General features: G+C 42.8%; 13 non-coding genes across 13 annotated transcripts; all 13 read right to left on the bottom strand.

The window, feature by feature from the left end:
- Positions 1-331: 331 nt before the first annotated feature.
- trnap-cgg (transfer RNA proline (anticodon CGG)) lies at positions 332-403 on the bottom strand. The gene has a single exon. It is a non-coding gene; the product is annotated as a tRNA-Pro (tRNA).
- Positions 404-1,564: 1,161 nt separating this feature from the next.
- On the bottom strand, positions 1,565-1,636 carry trnap-cgg (transfer RNA proline (anticodon CGG)). Its single transcript has one exon. It is a non-coding gene; the product is annotated as a tRNA-Pro (tRNA).
- Positions 1,637-2,974: 1,338 nt separating this feature from the next.
- Positions 2,975-3,046, bottom strand: trnap-cgg (transfer RNA proline (anticodon CGG)). Its single transcript has one exon. It is a non-coding gene; the product is annotated as a tRNA-Pro (tRNA).
- A 1,159-nt stretch (positions 3,047-4,205) lies between these two features.
- trnap-cgg (transfer RNA proline (anticodon CGG)) lies at positions 4,206-4,277 on the bottom strand. Its single transcript has one exon. It is a non-coding gene; the product is annotated as a tRNA-Pro (tRNA).
- A 1,128-nt stretch (positions 4,278-5,405) lies between these two features.
- Positions 5,406-5,477, bottom strand: trnap-cgg (transfer RNA proline (anticodon CGG)). Its single transcript has one exon. It is a non-coding gene; the product is annotated as a tRNA-Pro (tRNA).
- Positions 5,478-6,814: 1,337 nt separating this feature from the next.
- trnap-cgg (transfer RNA proline (anticodon CGG)) lies at positions 6,815-6,886 on the bottom strand. The gene has a single exon. It is a non-coding gene; the product is annotated as a tRNA-Pro (tRNA).
- A 1,161-nt stretch (positions 6,887-8,047) lies between these two features.
- Positions 8,048-8,119, bottom strand: trnap-cgg (transfer RNA proline (anticodon CGG)). The gene has a single exon. It is a non-coding gene; the product is annotated as a tRNA-Pro (tRNA).
- Positions 8,120-9,456: 1,337 nt separating this feature from the next.
- Positions 9,457-9,528, bottom strand: trnap-cgg (transfer RNA proline (anticodon CGG)). Its single transcript has one exon. It is a non-coding gene; the product is annotated as a tRNA-Pro (tRNA).
- A 1,243-nt stretch (positions 9,529-10,771) lies between these two features.
- trnap-cgg (transfer RNA proline (anticodon CGG)) lies at positions 10,772-10,843 on the bottom strand. Its single transcript has one exon. It is a non-coding gene; the product is annotated as a tRNA-Pro (tRNA).
- Positions 10,844-12,180: 1,337 nt separating this feature from the next.
- Positions 12,181-12,252, bottom strand: trnap-cgg (transfer RNA proline (anticodon CGG)). Its single transcript has one exon. It is a non-coding gene; the product is annotated as a tRNA-Pro (tRNA).
- Positions 12,253-13,589: 1,337 nt separating this feature from the next.
- Positions 13,590-13,661, bottom strand: trnap-cgg (transfer RNA proline (anticodon CGG)). Its single transcript has one exon. It is a non-coding gene; the product is annotated as a tRNA-Pro (tRNA).
- Positions 13,662-14,822: 1,161 nt separating this feature from the next.
- trnap-cgg (transfer RNA proline (anticodon CGG)) lies at positions 14,823-14,894 on the bottom strand. Its single transcript has one exon. It is a non-coding gene; the product is annotated as a tRNA-Pro (tRNA).
- Positions 14,895-16,219: 1,325 nt separating this feature from the next.
- On the bottom strand, positions 16,220-16,291 carry trnap-cgg (transfer RNA proline (anticodon CGG)). Its single transcript has one exon. It is a non-coding gene; the product is annotated as a tRNA-Pro (tRNA).
- Positions 16,292-16,538: the final 247 nt, after the last annotated feature.

Here is a 16,538-nt window from a genome sequence, read left to right as displayed (position 1 = left end):
CTGATGAGCATAGCTGCCTTCCAAGCAGTTGACCCGGGTTTGATTCCCAGCCAATGCAGAGGATGAGATATTGGCTAGTTTTAAGGGCTGGGTGTCATTTCAAGTGTATTACATTGGAATCAATGTCCTTGTTCGTGGAAGTCAGATTTGCTCTTACTTCTTGCAGGTTTTCTAAATGTAGTGTGTTATTGAGCCAACTAGTGAATATCACAATAGATATGGAGTCCATCGCCTAAACCATTCAGCCACCTCGTCCTGCGCCCAAGAGGTGGCTGTTTGCAACCAGTGGCCAGAGATTTGCCTGTCTGAGCTTGTTAAAAGATCTGCAAAAGGGCTCATCCAGGATTTGAACCCGGGACCTCTTGCACCCGAAGCGAGAATCATACCCCTAGACCAACGAGCCTTACACAAGAATAAAATTGTTTTTCTTTCTGCGGCAATGACAATGAGGATATCAATTGTTCTTGTCCATGGTGCTTGGAAAGATTGAACCTCATGTGAGTGTTTGTGCTATACTTTTGAGCATAGCAGTCTTCCAAACTGTTGACCAGGCTTCAGTTCAAATCTTTTGTATTTCATCTGCTGTGTCTTTCACACTCTGTCTTCTTAAGCCGCGACAGCAAACTGATGATGAGTGTTGACAAATGAATATTGAGCAAATGAGGTCAATTAATATTTTAAAAGAGAAAATGAAAAAATAAAACTTCAAAAAGAATGGAGCTCATTTATTTTGAGTCAATTGATGCATCAGTACGTGAATCAAAGTAAACGAACGTAAAAAATACCCATTCAAATCGATCAGTTTTCAACTAGAGAGATTGAAACGCGTCGTATCTGTCTCAAGCCTCCATAACTGTTTATGTTACACCTCCACATCTGCAATGAAAGGTGGTGGAGCTAGAGAGGTGTTAGTCAAACCATGAGATATACCTATAATCGGTCCTCTCACAAAAACATATGTAGCTTCTGAACCGTTTGACCTACAACATCGTATGACCACTCCCTGGAAAGGGGAGACCCTCACGAACACGGTGGTGTTCTCAATTCGTCTCTACGTCCCCCACAAGTGTCAGGGGACTCGTCTGAAGTCGGAACCCTTTATGTGCCAACTTCTGTTTGTAGAATCCCAAATCTTTGGCCTCCAAACTAATGTGACCCCACTTGTCACAATGTTCTCAGTTTTGCCCTACGTTCCCCACAAGTGTCACGGGACTAATCTGAAGGTAACAGGTACTGATGAGCATAGCTGCCTTCCAAGCAGTTGACCCGGGTTTGATTCCCAGCCAATGCAGAGCATGAGATATTGGCTAGTTTTAAGGGCTGGGTGTCATTTCAAGTGTATTACATTGGAATCAATGTCCTTGTTCGTGGAAGTCAGATTTGCTCTTACTTCTTGCAGGTTTTCTAAATGTAGTGTGTTATTGAGCCAACTAGTGAATATCACAATAGATATGGAGTCCATCGCCTAAACCATTCAGCCACCTCGTCCTGCGCCCAAGAGGTGGCTGTTTGCAACCAGTGGCCAGAGATTTGCCTGTCTGAGCTTGTTAAAAGATCTGCAAAAGGGCTCATCCAGGATTTGAACCCGGGACCTCTCGCACCCGAAGCGAGAATCATACCCCTAGACCAACGAGCCTTACACAAGAATAAAATTGTTTTTCTTTCTGCGGCAATGACAATGAGGATATCAATTGTTCTTGTCCATGGTGCTTGGAAAGATTGAACCTCATGTGAGTGTTTGTGCTATACTTTTGAGCATAGCAGTCTTCCAAACTGTTGACCAGGCTTCAGTTCAAATCTTTTGTATTTCATCTGCTGTGTCTTTCACACTCTGTCTTCTTAAGCCGCGACAGCAAACTGATGATGAGTGTTGACAAATGAATATTGAGCAAATGAGGTCAATTAATATTTTAAAAGAGAAAATGAAAAAATAAAACTTCAAAAAGAATGGAGCTCATTTATTTTGAGTCAATTGATGCATCAGTACGTGAATCAAAGTAAACGAACGTAAAAAAATACCCATTCAAATCGATCAGTTTTCAACTAGAGAGATTGAAACGCGTCGTATCTGTCTCAAGCCTCCATAACTGTTTATGTTACACCTCCACATCTGCAATGAAAGGTGGTGGAGCTAGAGAGGTGTTAGTCAAACCATGAGACATACCTAAAATCGGTCCTCTCACAAAAACAATTGTAGCTTCTGAACCGTTTGACCTACAACATCGTATGACCACTCCCTGGAAAGGGGAGACCCTCACGAACACGGTGGTGTTCTCAATTCGTCTCTACGTCCCCCACAAGTGTCAGGGGACTCGTCTGAAGTCGGAACCCTTTATGTGCCAACTTCTGTTTGTAGAATCCCAAATCTTTGGCCTCCAAACTAATGTGACCCCACTTGTCACAATGTTCTCAGTTTTGCCCTACGTTCCCCACAAGTGTCACGGGACTAATCTGAAGGTAACAGGTACTGATTAAAATAATTGATTTTTTAACCAGGGACCTCTCTCACCCTAAGCCATAATAGTACAACTATACCAACGATCCGTTTGGTCAAAGAATTTTCACTTTCCACAAAAATGACGGTCAGGATATGAATCGATGTCTCCATGTTGCTTCAGAGATTCAAATAGCATTGGTGGTATAGTGGTGAGCATAGCTGCCTTCCAAGCAGTTGACCCGGGTTTGATTCCCAGCCAATGCAGAGCATGAGATATTGGCTAGTTTTAGGGGCTGGGTGTCATTTCAAGTGTATTACATTGGAATCAATGTCCTTGTTCGTGGAAGTCAGATTTGCTCTTACTTCTTGCAGGTTTTCTAAATGTAGTGTGTTATTGAGCCAACTAGTGAATATCACAATAGATATGGAGTCCATCGCCTAAACCATTCAGCCACCTCGTCCTGCGCCCAAGAGGTGGCTGTTTGCAACCAGTGGCCAGAGATTTGCCTGTCTGAGCTTGTTAAAAGATCTGCAAAAGGGCTCATCCGGGATTTGAACCCGGGACCTCTCGCACCCGAAGCGAGAATCATACCCCTAGACCAACGAGCCTTACACAAGAATAAAATTGTTTTTCTTTCTGCGGCAATGACAATGAGGATATCAATTGTTCTTGTCCATGGTGCTTGGAAAGATTGAACCTCATGTGAGTGTTTGTGCTATACTTTTGAGCATAGCAGTCTTCCAAACTGTTGACCAGGCTTCAGTTCAAATCTTTTGTATTTCATCTGCTGTGTCTTTCACACTCTGTCTTCTTAAGCCGCGACAGCAAACTGATGATGAGTGTTGACAAATGAATATTGAGCAAATGAGGTCAATTAATATTTTAAAAGAGAAAATGAAAAAATAAAACTTCAAAAAGAATGGAGCTCATTTATTTTGAGTCAATTGATGCATCAGTACGTGAATCAAAGTAAACGAACGTAAAAAATACCCATTCAAATCGATCAGTTTTCAACTAGAGAGATTGAAACGCGTCGTATCTGTCTCAAGCCTCCATAACTGTTTATGTTACACCTCCACATCTGCAATGAAAGGTGGTGGAGCTAGAGAGGTGTTAGTCAAACCATGAGATATACCTATAATCGGTCCTCTCACAAAAACATATGTAGCTTCTGAACCGTTTGACCTACAACATCGTATGACCACTCCCTGGAAAGGGGAGACCCTCACGAACACGGTGGTGTTCTCAATTCGTCTCTACGTCCCCCACAAGTGTCAGGGGACTCGTCTGAAGTCGGAACCCTTTATGTGCCAACTTCTGTTTGTAGAATCCCAAATCTTTGGCCTCCAAACTAATGTGACCCCACTTGTCACAATGTTCTCAGTTTTGCCCTACGTTCCCCACAAGTGTCACGGGACTAATCTGAAGGTAACAGGTACTGATGAGCATAGCTGCCTTCCAAGCAGTTGACCCGGGTTTGATTCCCAGCCAATGCAGAGGATGAGATATTGGCTAGTTTTAAGGGCTGGGTGTCATTTCAAGTGTATTACATTGGAATCAATGTCCTTGTTCGTGGAAGTCAGATTTGCTCTTACTTCTTGCAGGTTTTCTAAATGTAGTGTGTTATTGAGCCAACTAGTGAATATCACAATAGATACGCAGTCCTCGCCAAATCATTCAGCCACCTCGTCCTGCGCCCAAGAGGTGGCTGTTTGCAACCAGTGGCCAGAGATTTGCCTGTCTGAGCTTGTTAAAAGATCTGCAAAAGGGCTCATCCAGGATTTGAACCCGGGACCTCTCGCACCCGAAGCGAGAATCATACCCCTAGACCAACGAGCCTTACACAAGAATAAAATTGTTTTTCTTTCTGCGGCAATGACAATGAGGATATCAATTGTTCTTGTCCATGGTGCTTGGAAAGATTGAACCTCATGTGAGTGTTTGTGCTATACTTTTGAGCATAGCAGTCTTCCAAACTGTTGACCAGGCTTCAGTTCAAATCTTTTGTATTTCATCTGCTGTGTCTTTCACACTCTGTCTTCTTAAGCCGCGACAGCAAACTGATGATGAGTGTTGACAAATGAATATTGAGCAAATGAGGTCAATTAATATTTTAAAAGAGAAAATGAAAAAATAAAACTTCAAAAAGAATGGAGCTCATTTATTTTGAGTCAATTGATGCATCAGTACGTGAATCAAAGTAAACGAACGTAAAAAATACCCATTCAAATCGATCAGTTTTCAACTAGAGAGATTGAAACGCGTCGTATCTGTCTCAAGCCTCCATAACTGTTTATGTTACACCTCCACATCTGCAATGAAAGGTGGTGGAGCTATAATCGGTCCTCTCACAAAAACAATTGTAGCTTCTGAACCGTTTGACCTACAACATCGTATGACCACTCCCTGGAAAGGGGAGACCCTCACGAACACGGTGGTGTTCTCAATTCGTCTCTACGTCCCCCACAAGTGTCAGGGGACTCGTCTGAAGTCGGAACCCTTTATGTGCCAACTTCTGTTTGTAGAATCCCAAATCTTTGGCCTCCAAACTAATGTGACCCCACTTGTCACAATGTTCTCAGTTTTGCCCTACGTTCCCCACAAGTGTCACGGGACTAATCTGAAGGTAACAGGTACTGATGAGCATAGCTGCCTTCCAAGCAGTTGACCCGGGTTTGATTCCCAGCCAATGCAGAGGATGAGATATTGGCTAGTTTTAAGGGCTGGGTGTCATTTCAAGTGTATTACATTGGAATCAATGTCCTTGTTCGTGGAAGTCAGATTTGCTCTTACTTCTTGCAGGTTTTCTAAATGTAGTGTGTTATTGAGCCAACTAGTGAATTTCACAATAGATATGGAGTCCATCGCCTAAACCATTCAGCCACCTCGTCCTGCGCCCAAGAGGTGGCTGTTTGCAACCAGTGGCCAGAGATTTGCATATCTGAGCTTGTTAAAAGATCTGCAAAAGGGCTCATCCGGGATTTGAACCCGGGACCTCTCGCACCCGAAGCAAGAATCATACCCCTAGACCAACGAGCCTTACACAAGAATAAAATTGTTTTTCTTTCTGCGGCAATGACAATGAGGATATCAATTGTTCTTGTCCATGGTGCTTGGAAAGATTGAACCTCATGTGAGTGTTTGTGCTATACTTTTGAGCATAGCAGTCTTCCAAACTGTTGACCAGGCTTCAGTTCAAATCTTTTGTATTTCATCTGCTGTGTCTTTCACACTCTGTCTTCTTAAGCCGCGACAGCAAACTGATGATGAGTGTTGACAAATGAATATTGAGCAAATGAGGTCAATTAATATTTTAAAAGAGAAAATGAAAAAATAAAACTTCAAAAAGAATGGAGCTCATTTATTTTGAGTCAATTGATGCATCAGTACGTGAATCAAAGTAAACGAACGTAAAAAATACCCATTCAAATCGATCAGTTTTCAACTAGAGAGATTGAAACGCGTCGTATCTGTCTCAAGCCTCCATAACTGTTTATGTTACACCTCCACATCTGCAATGAAAGGTGGTGGAGCTAGAGAGGTGTTAGTCAAACCATGAGATATACCTATAATCGGTCCTCTCACAAAAACAATTGTAGCTTCTGAACCGTTTGACCTACAACATCGTATGACCACTCCCTGGAAAGGGGAGACCCTCACGAACACGGTGGTGTTCTCAATTCGTCTCTACGTCCCCCACAAGTGTCAGGGGACTCGTCTGAAGTCGGAACCCTTTATGTGCCAACTTCTGTTTGTAGAATCCCAAATCTTTGGCCTCCAAACTAATGTGACCCCACTTGTCACAATGTTCTCAGTTTTGCCCTACGTTCCCCACAAGTGTCACGGGACTAATCTGAAGGTAACAGGTACTGATTAAAATAATTGATTTTTTAACCAGGGACCTCTCTCACCCTAAGCCATAATAGTACAACTATACCAACGATCCGTTTGGTCAAAGAATTTTCACTTTCCACAAAAATGACGGTCAGGATATGAATCGATGTCTCCATGTTGCTTCAGAGATTCAAATAGCATTGGTGGTATAGTGGTGAGCATAGCTGCCTTCCAAGCAGTTGACCCGGGTTTGATTCCCAGCCAAAGCAGAGCATGAGATATTGGCTAGTTTTAGGGGCTGGGTGTCATTTCAAGTGTATTACATTGGAATCAATGTCCTTGTTCGTGGAAGTCAGATTTGCTCTTACTTCTTGCAGGTTTTCTAAATGTAGTGTGTTATTGAGCCAACTAGTGAATATCACAATAGATATGGAGTCCATCGCCTAAACCATTCAGCCACCTCGTCCTGCGCCCAAGAGGTGGCTGTTTGCAACCAGTGGCCAGAGATTTGCCTGTCTGAGCTTGTTAAAAGATCTGCAAAAGGGCTCATCCGGGATTTGAACCCGGGACCTCTCGCACCCGAAGCGAGAATCATACCCCTAGACCAACGAGCCTTACACAAGAATAAAATTGTTTTTCTTTCTGCGGCAATGACAATGAGGATATCAATTGTTCTTGTCCATGGTGCTTGGAAAGATTGAACCTCATGTGAGTGTTTGTGCTATACTTTTGAGCATAGCAGTCTTCCAAACTGTTGACCAGGCTTCAGTTCAAATCTTTTGTATTTCATCTGCTGTGTCTTTCACACTCTGTCTTCTTAAGCCGCGACAGCAAACTGATGATGAGTGTTGACAAATGAATATTGAGCAAATGAGGTCAATTAATATTTTAAAAGAGAAAATGAAAAAATAAAACTTCAAAAAGAATGGAGCTCATTTATTTTGAGTCAATTGATGCATCAGTACGTGAATCAAAGTAAACGAACGTAAAAAATACCCATTCAAATCGATCAGTTTTCAACTAGAGAGATTGAAACGCGTCGTATCTGTCTCAAGCCTCCATAACTGTTTATGTTACACCTCCACATCTGCAATGAAAGGTGGTGGAGCTAGAGAGGTGTTAGTCAAACCATGAGACATACCTATAATCGGTCCTCTCACAAAAACAATTGTAGCTTCTGAACCGTTTGACCTACAACATCGTATGACCACTCCCTGGAAAGGGGAGACCCTCACGAACACGGTGGTGTTCTCAATTCGTCTCTACGTCCCCCACAAGTGTCAGGGGACTCGTCTGAAGTCGGAACCCTTTATGTGCCAACTTCTGTTTGTAGAATCCCAAATCTTTGGCCTCCAAACTAATGTGACCCCACTTGTCACAATGTTCTCAGTTTTGCCCTACGTTCCCCACAAGTGTCACGGGACTAATCTGAAGGTAACAGGTACTGATGAGCATAGCTGCCTTCCAAGCAGTTGACCCGGGTTTGATTCCCAGCCAATGCAGAGGATGAGATATTGGCTAGTTTTAAGGGCTGGGTGTCATTTCAAGTGTATTACATTGGAATCAATGTCCTTGTTCGTGGAAGTCAGATTTGCTCTTACTTCTTGCAGGTTTTCTAAATGTAGTGTGTTATTGAGCCAACTAGTGAATTTCACAATAGATATGGAGTCCATCGCCTAAACCATTCAGCCACCTCGTCCTGCGCCCAAGAGGTGGCTGTTTGCAACCAGTGGCCAGAGATTTGCATATCTGAGCTTGTTAAAAGATCTGCAAAAGGGCTCATCCGGGATTTGAACCCGGGACCTCTCGCACCCGAAGCAAGAATCATACCCCTAGACCAACGAGCCTTACACAAGAATAAAATTGTTTTTCTTTCTGCGGCAATGACAATGAGGATATCAATTGTTCTTGTCCATGGTGCTTGGAAAGATTGAACCTCATGTGAGTGTTTGTGCTATACTTTTGAGCATAGCAGTCTTCCAAACTGTTGACCAGGCTTCAGTTCAAATCTTTTGTATTTCATCTGCTGTGTCTTTCACACTCTGTCTTCTTAAGCCGCGACAGCAAACTGATGATGAGTGTTGACAAATGAATATTGAGCAAATGAGGTCAATTAATATTTTAAAAGAGAAAATGAAAAAATAAAACTTCAAAAAGAATGGAGCTCATTTATTTTGAGTCAATTGATGCATCAGTACGTGAATCAAAGTAAACGAACGTAAAAAATACCCATTCAAATCGATCAGTTTTCAACTAGAGAGATTGAAACGCGTCGTATCTGTCTCAAGCCTCCATAACTGTTTATGTTACACCTCCACATCTGCAATGAAAGGTGGTGGAGCTAGAGAGGTGTTAGTCAAACCATGAGATATACCTATAATCGGTCCTCTCACAAAAACAATTGTAGCTTCTGAACCGTTTGACCTACAACATCGTATGACCACTCCCTGGAAAGGGGAGACCCTCACGAACACGGTGGTGTTCTCAATTCGTCTCTACGTCCCCCACAAGTGTCAGGGGACTCGTCTGAAGTCGGAACCCTTTATGTGCCAACTTCTGTTTGTAGAATCCCAAATCTTTGGCCTCCAAACTAATGTGACCCCTCTTGTCACAATGTTCTCAGTTTTGCCCTACGTTCCCCACAAGTGTCACGGGACTAATCTGAAGGTAACAGGTACTGATTAAAATAATTGATTTTTTAACCAGGGACCTCTCTCACCCTAAGCCATAATAGTACAACTATACCAACGATCCGTTTGGTCAAAGAATTTTCACTTTCCACAAAAATGACGGTCAGGATATGAATCGATGTCTCCATGTTGCTTCAGAGATTCAAATAGCATTGGTGGTATAGTGGTGAGCATAGCTGCCTTCCAAGCAGTTGACCCGGGTTTGATTCCCAGCCAAAGCAGAGCATGAGATATTGGCTAGTTTTAGGGGCTGGGTGTCATTTCAAGTGTATTACATTGGAATCAATGTCCTTGTTCGTGGAAGTCAGATTTGCTCTTACTTCTTGCAGGTTTTCTAAATGTAGTGTGTTATTGAGCCAACTAGTGAATATCACAATAGATATGGAGTCCATCGCCTAAACCATTCAGCCACCTCGTCCTGCGCCCAAGAGGTGGCTGTTTGCAACCAGTGGCCAGAGATTTGCCTGTCTGAGCTTGTTAAAAGATCTGCAAAAGGGCTCATCCGGGATTTGAACCCGGGACCTCTCGCACCCGAAGCGAGAATCATACCCCTAGACCAACGAGCCTTACACAAGAATAAAATTGTTTTTCTTTCTGCGGCAATGACAATGAGGATATCAATTGTTCTTGTCCATGGTGCTTGGAAAGATTGAACCTCATGTGAGTGTTTGTGCTATACTTTTGAGCATAGCAGTCTTCCAAACTGTTGACCAGGCTTCAGTTCAAATCTTTTGTATTTCATCTGCTGTGTCTTTCACACTCTGTCTTCTTAAGCCGCGACAGCAAACTGATGATGAGTGTTGACAAATGAATATTGAGCAAATGAGGTCAATTAATATTTTAAAAGAGAAAATGAAAAAATAAAACTTCAAAAAGAATGGAGCTCATTTATTTTGAGTCAATTGATGCATCAGTACGTGAATCAAAGTAAACGAACGTAAAAAATACCCATTCAAATCGATCAGTTTTCAACTAGAGAGATTGAAACGCGTCGTATCTGTCTCAAGCCTCCATAACTGTTTATGTTACACCTCCACATCTGCAATGAAAGGTGGTGGAGCTAGAGAGGTGTTAGTCAAACCATGAGACATACCTATAATCGGTCCTCTCACAAAAACAATTGTAGCTTCTGAACCGTTTGACCTACAACATCGTATGACCACTCCCTGGAAAGGGGAGACCCTCACGAACACGGTGGTGTTCTCAATTCGTCTCTACGTCCCCCACAAGTGTCAGGGGACTCGTCTGAAGTCGGAACCCTTTATGTGCCAACTTCTGTTTGTAGAATCCCAAATCTTTGGCCTCCAAACTAATGTGACCCCACTTGTCACAATGTTCTCAGTTTTGCCCTACGTTCCCCACAAGTGTCACGGGACTAATCTGAAGGTAACAGGTACTGATGAGCATAGCTGCCTTCCAAGCAGTTGACCCGGGTTTGATTCCCAGCCAATGCAGAGGATGAGATATTGGCTAGTTTTAAGGGCTGGGTGTCATTTCAAGTGTATTACATTGGAATCAATGTCCTTGTTCGTGGAAGTCAGATTTGCTCTTACTTCTTGCAGGTTTTCTAAATGTAGTGTGTTATTGAGCCAACTAGTGAATTTCACAATAGATATGGAGTCCATCGCCTAAACCATTCAGCCACCTCGTCCTGCGCCCAAGAGGTGGCTGTTTGCAACCAGTGGCCAGAGATTTGCAGAATCCATACGCCTAGACCATTCAGCGAGCTCGTCCTGCGCCCAAGAGGTGGCTGTTTGCAACCAGTGGCCAGAGATTTGCCTGTCTGCGCTTGTTAAAAGATCTGCAAAAGGGCTCATCCGGGATTTGAACCCGGGACCTCTCGCACCCGAAGCGAGAATCATACCCCTAGACCAACGAGCCTTACACAAGAATAAAATTGTTTTTCTTTCTGCGGCAATGACAATGAGGATATCAATTGTTCTTGTCCATGGTGCTTGGAAAGATTGAACCTCATGTGAGTGTTTGTGCTATACTTTTGAGCATAGCAGTCTTCCAAACTGTTGACCAGGCTTCAGTTCAAATCTTTTGTATTTCATCTGCTGTGTCTTTCACACTCTGTCTTCTTAAGCCGCGACAGCAAACTGATGATGAGTGTTGACAAATGAATATTGAGCAAATGAGGTCAATTAATATTTTAAAAGAGAAAATGAAAAAATAAAACTTCAAAAAGAATGGAGCTCATTTATTTTGAGTCAATTGATGCATCAGTACGTGAATCAAAGTAAACGAACGTAAAAAATACCCATTCAAATCGATCAGTTTTCAACTAGAGAGATTGAAACGCGTCGTATCTGTCTCAAGCCTCCATAACTGTTTATGTTACACCTCCACATCTGCAATGAAAGGTGGTGGAGCTAGAGAGGTGTTAGTCAAACCATGAGACATACCTATAATCGGTCCTCTCACAAAAACAATTGTAGCTTCTGAACCGTTTGACCTACAACATCGTATGACCACTCCCTGGAAAGGGGAGACCCTCACGAACACGGTGGTGTTCTCAATTCGTCTCTACGTCCCCCACAAGTGTCAGGGGACTCGTCTGAAGTCGGAACCCTTTATGTGCCAACTTCTGTTTGTAGAATCCCAAATCTTTGGCCTCCAAACTAATGTGACCCCACTTGTCACAATGTTCTCAGTTTTGCCCTACGTTCCCCACAAGTGTCACGGGACTAATCTGAAGGTAACAGGTACTGATTAAAATAATTGATTTTTTAACCAGGGACCTCTCTCACCCTAAGCCATAATAGTACAACTATACCAACGATCCGTTTGGTCAAAGAATTTTCACTTTCCACAAAAATGACGGTCAGGATATGAATCGATGTCTCCATGTTGCTTCAGAGATTCAAATAGCATTGGTGGTATAGTGGTGAGCATAGCTGCCTTCCAAGCAGTTGACCCGGGTTTGATTCCCAGCCAATGCAGAGGATGAGATATTGGCTAGTTTTAAGGGCTGGGTGTCATTTCAAGTGTATTACATTGGAATCAATGTCCTTGTTCGTGGAAGTCAGATTTGCTCTTACTTCTTGCAGGTTTTCTAAATGTAGTGTGTTATTGAGCCAACTAGTGAATATCACAATAGATATGGAGTCCATCGCCTAAACCATTCAGCCACCTCGTCCTGCGCCCAAGAGGTGGCTGTTTGCAACCAGTGGCCAGAGATTTGCCTGTCTGAGCTTGTTAAAAGATCTGCAAAAGGGCTCATCCGGGATTTGAACCCGGGACCTCTCGCACCCGAAGCGAGAATCATACCCCTAGACCAACGAGCCTTACACAAGAATAAAATTGTTTTTCTTTCTGCGGCAATGACAATGAGGATATCAATTGTTCTTGTCCATGGTGCTTGGAAAGATTGAACCTCATGTGAGTGTTTGTGCTATACTTTTGAGCATAGCAGTCTTCCAAACTGTTGACCAGGCTTCAGTTCAAATCTTTTGTATTTCATCTGCTGTGTCTTTCACACTCTGTCTTCTTAAGCCGCGACAGCAAACTGATGATGAGTGTTGACAAATGAATATTGAGCAAATGAGGTCAATTAATATTTTAAAAGAGAAAATGAAAAAATAAAACTTCAAAAAGAATGGAGCTCATTTATTTTGAGTCAATTGATGCATCAGTACGTGAATCAAAGTAAACGAACGTAAAAAATACCCATTCAAATCGATCAGTTTTCAACTAGAGAGATTGAAACGCGTCGTATCTGTCTCAAGCCTCCATAACTGTTTATGTTACACCTCCACATCTGCAATGAAAGGTGGTGGAGCTAGAGAGGTGTTAGTCAAACCATGAGACATACCTATAATCGGTCCTCTCACAAAAACAATTGTAGCTTCTGAACCGTTTGACCTACAACATCGTATGACCACTCCCTGGAAAGGGGAGACCCTCACGAACACGGTGGTGTTCTCAATTCGTCTCTACGTCCCCCACAAGTGTCAGGGGACTCGTCTGAAGTCGGAACCCTTTATGTGCCAACTTCTGTTTGTAGAATCCCAAATCTTTGGCCTCCAAACTAATGTGACCCCACTTGTCACAATGTTCTCAGTTTTGCCCTACGTTCCCCACAAGTGTCACGGGACTAATCTGAAGGTAACAGGTACTGATTAAAATAATTGATTTTTTAACCAGGGACCTCTCTCACCCTAAGCCATAATAGTACAACTATACCAACGATCCGTTTGGTCAAAGAATTTTCACTTTCCACAAAAATGACGGTCAGGATATGAATCGATGTCTCCATGTTGCTTCAGAGATTCAAATAGCATTGGTGGTATAGTGGTGAGCATAGCTGCCTTCCAAGCAGTTGACCCGGGTTTGATTCCCAGCCAATGCAGAGCATGAGATATTGGCTAGTTTTAGGGGCTGGGTGTCATTTCAAGTGTATTACATTGGAATCAATGTCCTTGTTCGTGGAAGTCAGATTTGCTCTTACTTCTTGCAGGTTTTCTAAATGTAGTGTGTTATTGAGCCAACTAGTGAATATCACAATAGATATGGAGTCCATCGCCTAAACCATTCAGCCACCTCGTCCTGCGCCCAAGAGGTGGCTGTTTGCAACCAGTGGCCAGAGATTTGCCTGTCTGAGCTTGTTAAAAGATCTGCAAAAGGGCTCATCCAGGATTTGAACCCGGGACCTCTCGCACCCGAAGCGAGAATCATACCCCTAGACCAACGAGCCTTACACAAGAATAAAATTGTTTTTCTTTCTGCGGCAATGACAATGAGGATATCAATTGTTCTTGTCCATGGTGCTTGGAAAGATTGAACCTCATGTGAGTGTTTGTGCTATACTTTTGAGCATAGCAGTCTTCCAAACTGTTGACCAGGCTTCAGTTCAAATCTTTTGTATTTCATCTGCTGTGTCTTTCACACTCTGTCTTCTTAAGCCGCGACAGCAAACTGATGATGAGTGTTGACAAATGAATATTGAGCAAATGAGGTCAATTAATATTTTAAAAGAGAAAATGAAAAAATAAAACTTCAAAAAGAATGGAGCTCATTTATTTTGAGTCAATTGATGCATCAGTACGTGAATCAAAGTAAACGAACGTAAAAAATACCCATTCAAATCGATCAGTTTTCAACTAGAGAGATTGAAACGCGTCGTATCTGTCTCAAGCCTCCATAACTGTTTATGTTACACCTCCACATCTGCAATGAAAGGTGGTGGAGCTAGAGAGGTGTTAGTCAAACCATGAGACATACCTATAATCGGTCCTCTCACAAAAACAATTGTAGCTTCTGAACCGTTTGACCTACAACATCGTATGACCACTCCCTGGAAAGGGGAGACCCTCACGAACACGGTGGTGTTCTCAATTCGTCTCTACGTCCCCCACAAGTGTCAGGGGACTCGTCTGAAGTCGGAACCCTTTATGTGCCAACTTCTGTTTGTAGAATCCCAAATCTTTGGCCTCCAAACTAATGTGACCCCACTTGTCACAATGTTCTCAGTTTTGCCCTACGTTCCCCACAAGTGTCACGGGACTAATCTGAAGGTAACAGGTACTGATGAGCATAGCTGCCTTCCAAGCAGTTGACCCGGGTTTGATTCCCAGCCAATGCAGAGGATGAGATATTGGCTAGTTTTAAGGGCTGGGTGTCATTTCAAGTGTATTACATTGGAATCAATGTCCTTGTTCGTGGAAGTCAGATTTGCTCTTACTTCTTGCAGGTTTTCTAAATGTAGTGTGTTATTGAGCCAACTAGTGAATATCACAATAGATATGGAGTCCATCGCCTAAACCATTCAGCCACCTCGTCCTGCGCCCAAGAGGTGGCTGTTTGCAACCAGTGGCCAGAGATTTGCCTGTCTGAGCTTGTTAAAAGATCTGCAAAAGGGCTCATCCAGGATTTGAACCCGGGACCTCTCGCACCCGAAGCGAGAATCATACCCCTAGACCAACGAGCCTTACACAAGAATAAAATTGTTTTTCTTTCTGCGGCAATGACAATGAGGATATCAATTGTTCTTGTCCATGGTGCTTGGAAAGATTGAACCTCATGTGAGTGTTTGTGCTATACTTTTGAGCATAGCAGTCTTCCAAACTGTTGACCAGGCTTCAGTTCAAATCTTTTGTATTTCATCTGCTGTGTCTTTCACACTCTGTCTTCTTAAGCCGCGACAGCAAACTGATGATGAGTGTTGACAAATGAATATTGAGCAAATGAGGTCAATTAATATTTTAAAAGAGAAAATGAAAAAATAAAACTTCAAAAAGAATGGAGCTCATTTATTTTGAGTCAATTGATGCATCAGTACGTGAATCAAAGTAAACGAACGTAAAAAATACCCATTCAAATCGATCAGTTTTCAACTAGAGAGATTGAAACGCGTCGTATCTGTCTCAAGCCTCCATAACTGTTTATGTTACACCTCCACATCTGCAATGAAAGGTGGTGGAGCTAGAGAGGTGTTAGTCAAACCATGAGACATACCTATAATCGGTCCTCTCACAAAAACAATTGTAGCTTCTGAACCGTTTGACCTACAACATCGTATGACCACTCCCTGGAAAGGGGAGACCCTCACGAACACGGTGGTGTTCTCAATTCGTCTCTACGTCCCCCACAAGTGTCAGGGGACTCGTCTGAAGTCGGAACCCTTTATGTGCCAACTTCTGTTTGTAGAATCCCAAATCTTTGGCCTCCAAACTAATGTGACCCCACTTGTCACAATGTTCTCAGTTTTGCCCTACGTTCCCCACAAGTGTCACGGGACTAATCTGAAGGTAACAGGTACTGATTAAAATAATTGATTTTTTAACCAGGGACCTCTCTCACCCTAAGCCATAATAGTACAACTATACCAACGATCCTTTTGGTCAAAGAATTTTCACTTTCCACAAAAATGACGGTCAGGATATGAATCGATGTCTCCACGTTGCTTGCAAGCTTCACATAGCATTGGTGGTATAGTGGTGAGCATAGCTGCCTTCCAAGCAGTTGACCTGGGTTCAATTCATGGCCAATGCAGAGCATGAGATATTCACTAGTTTTAGGGGCTGGGTGTCATTTCACCTGTATTACATTGGAATCAATGTTCGTGGAAGTCAGATTTGCTCTTACTTTTTGCAGGTTTTCTAAATGAAGTGCGAATTTGAGCGAACTAGTTAATATCACAATAGATACGCAGTCCTAAATCATTCAGCCACCTCGTCCTGCGCCCAAGAGGTGGCTGTTTGCAACCAGTGGCCAGAGATTTGCCTGTCTGAGCTTGTTAAAAGATCTGCAAAAGGGCTCATCCGGGATTTGAACCCGGGACCTCTCGCACCCGAAGCGAGAATCATACCCCTAGACCAACGAGCCTTACACAAGAATAAAATTGTTTTTCTTTCTGCGGCAATGACAATGAGGATATCAATTGTTCTTGTCCATGGTGCTTGGAAAGATTGAACCTCATGTGAGTGTTTGTGCTATACTTTTGAGCATAGCAGTCTTCCAAACTGTTGACCAGGCTTCAGTTCAAATCTTTTGTATTTCATCTGCTGTGTCTTTCACACTCTGTCTTCTTAAGCCGCGACAGCAAACTGATGATGAGTGTTGACAAATGAAT

The sequence above is a fragment of the Salmo salar genome, chromosome 22 (assembly GCF_965601325.2).
Source record: "Salmo salar chromosome 22, fSalSal1, whole genome shotgun sequence".
Taxonomy (NCBI): Eukaryota; Metazoa; Chordata; class Actinopteri; order Salmoniformes; family Salmonidae; genus Salmo; species Salmo salar.
This window is presented reverse-complemented; position numbering and strand designations above follow the sequence as displayed.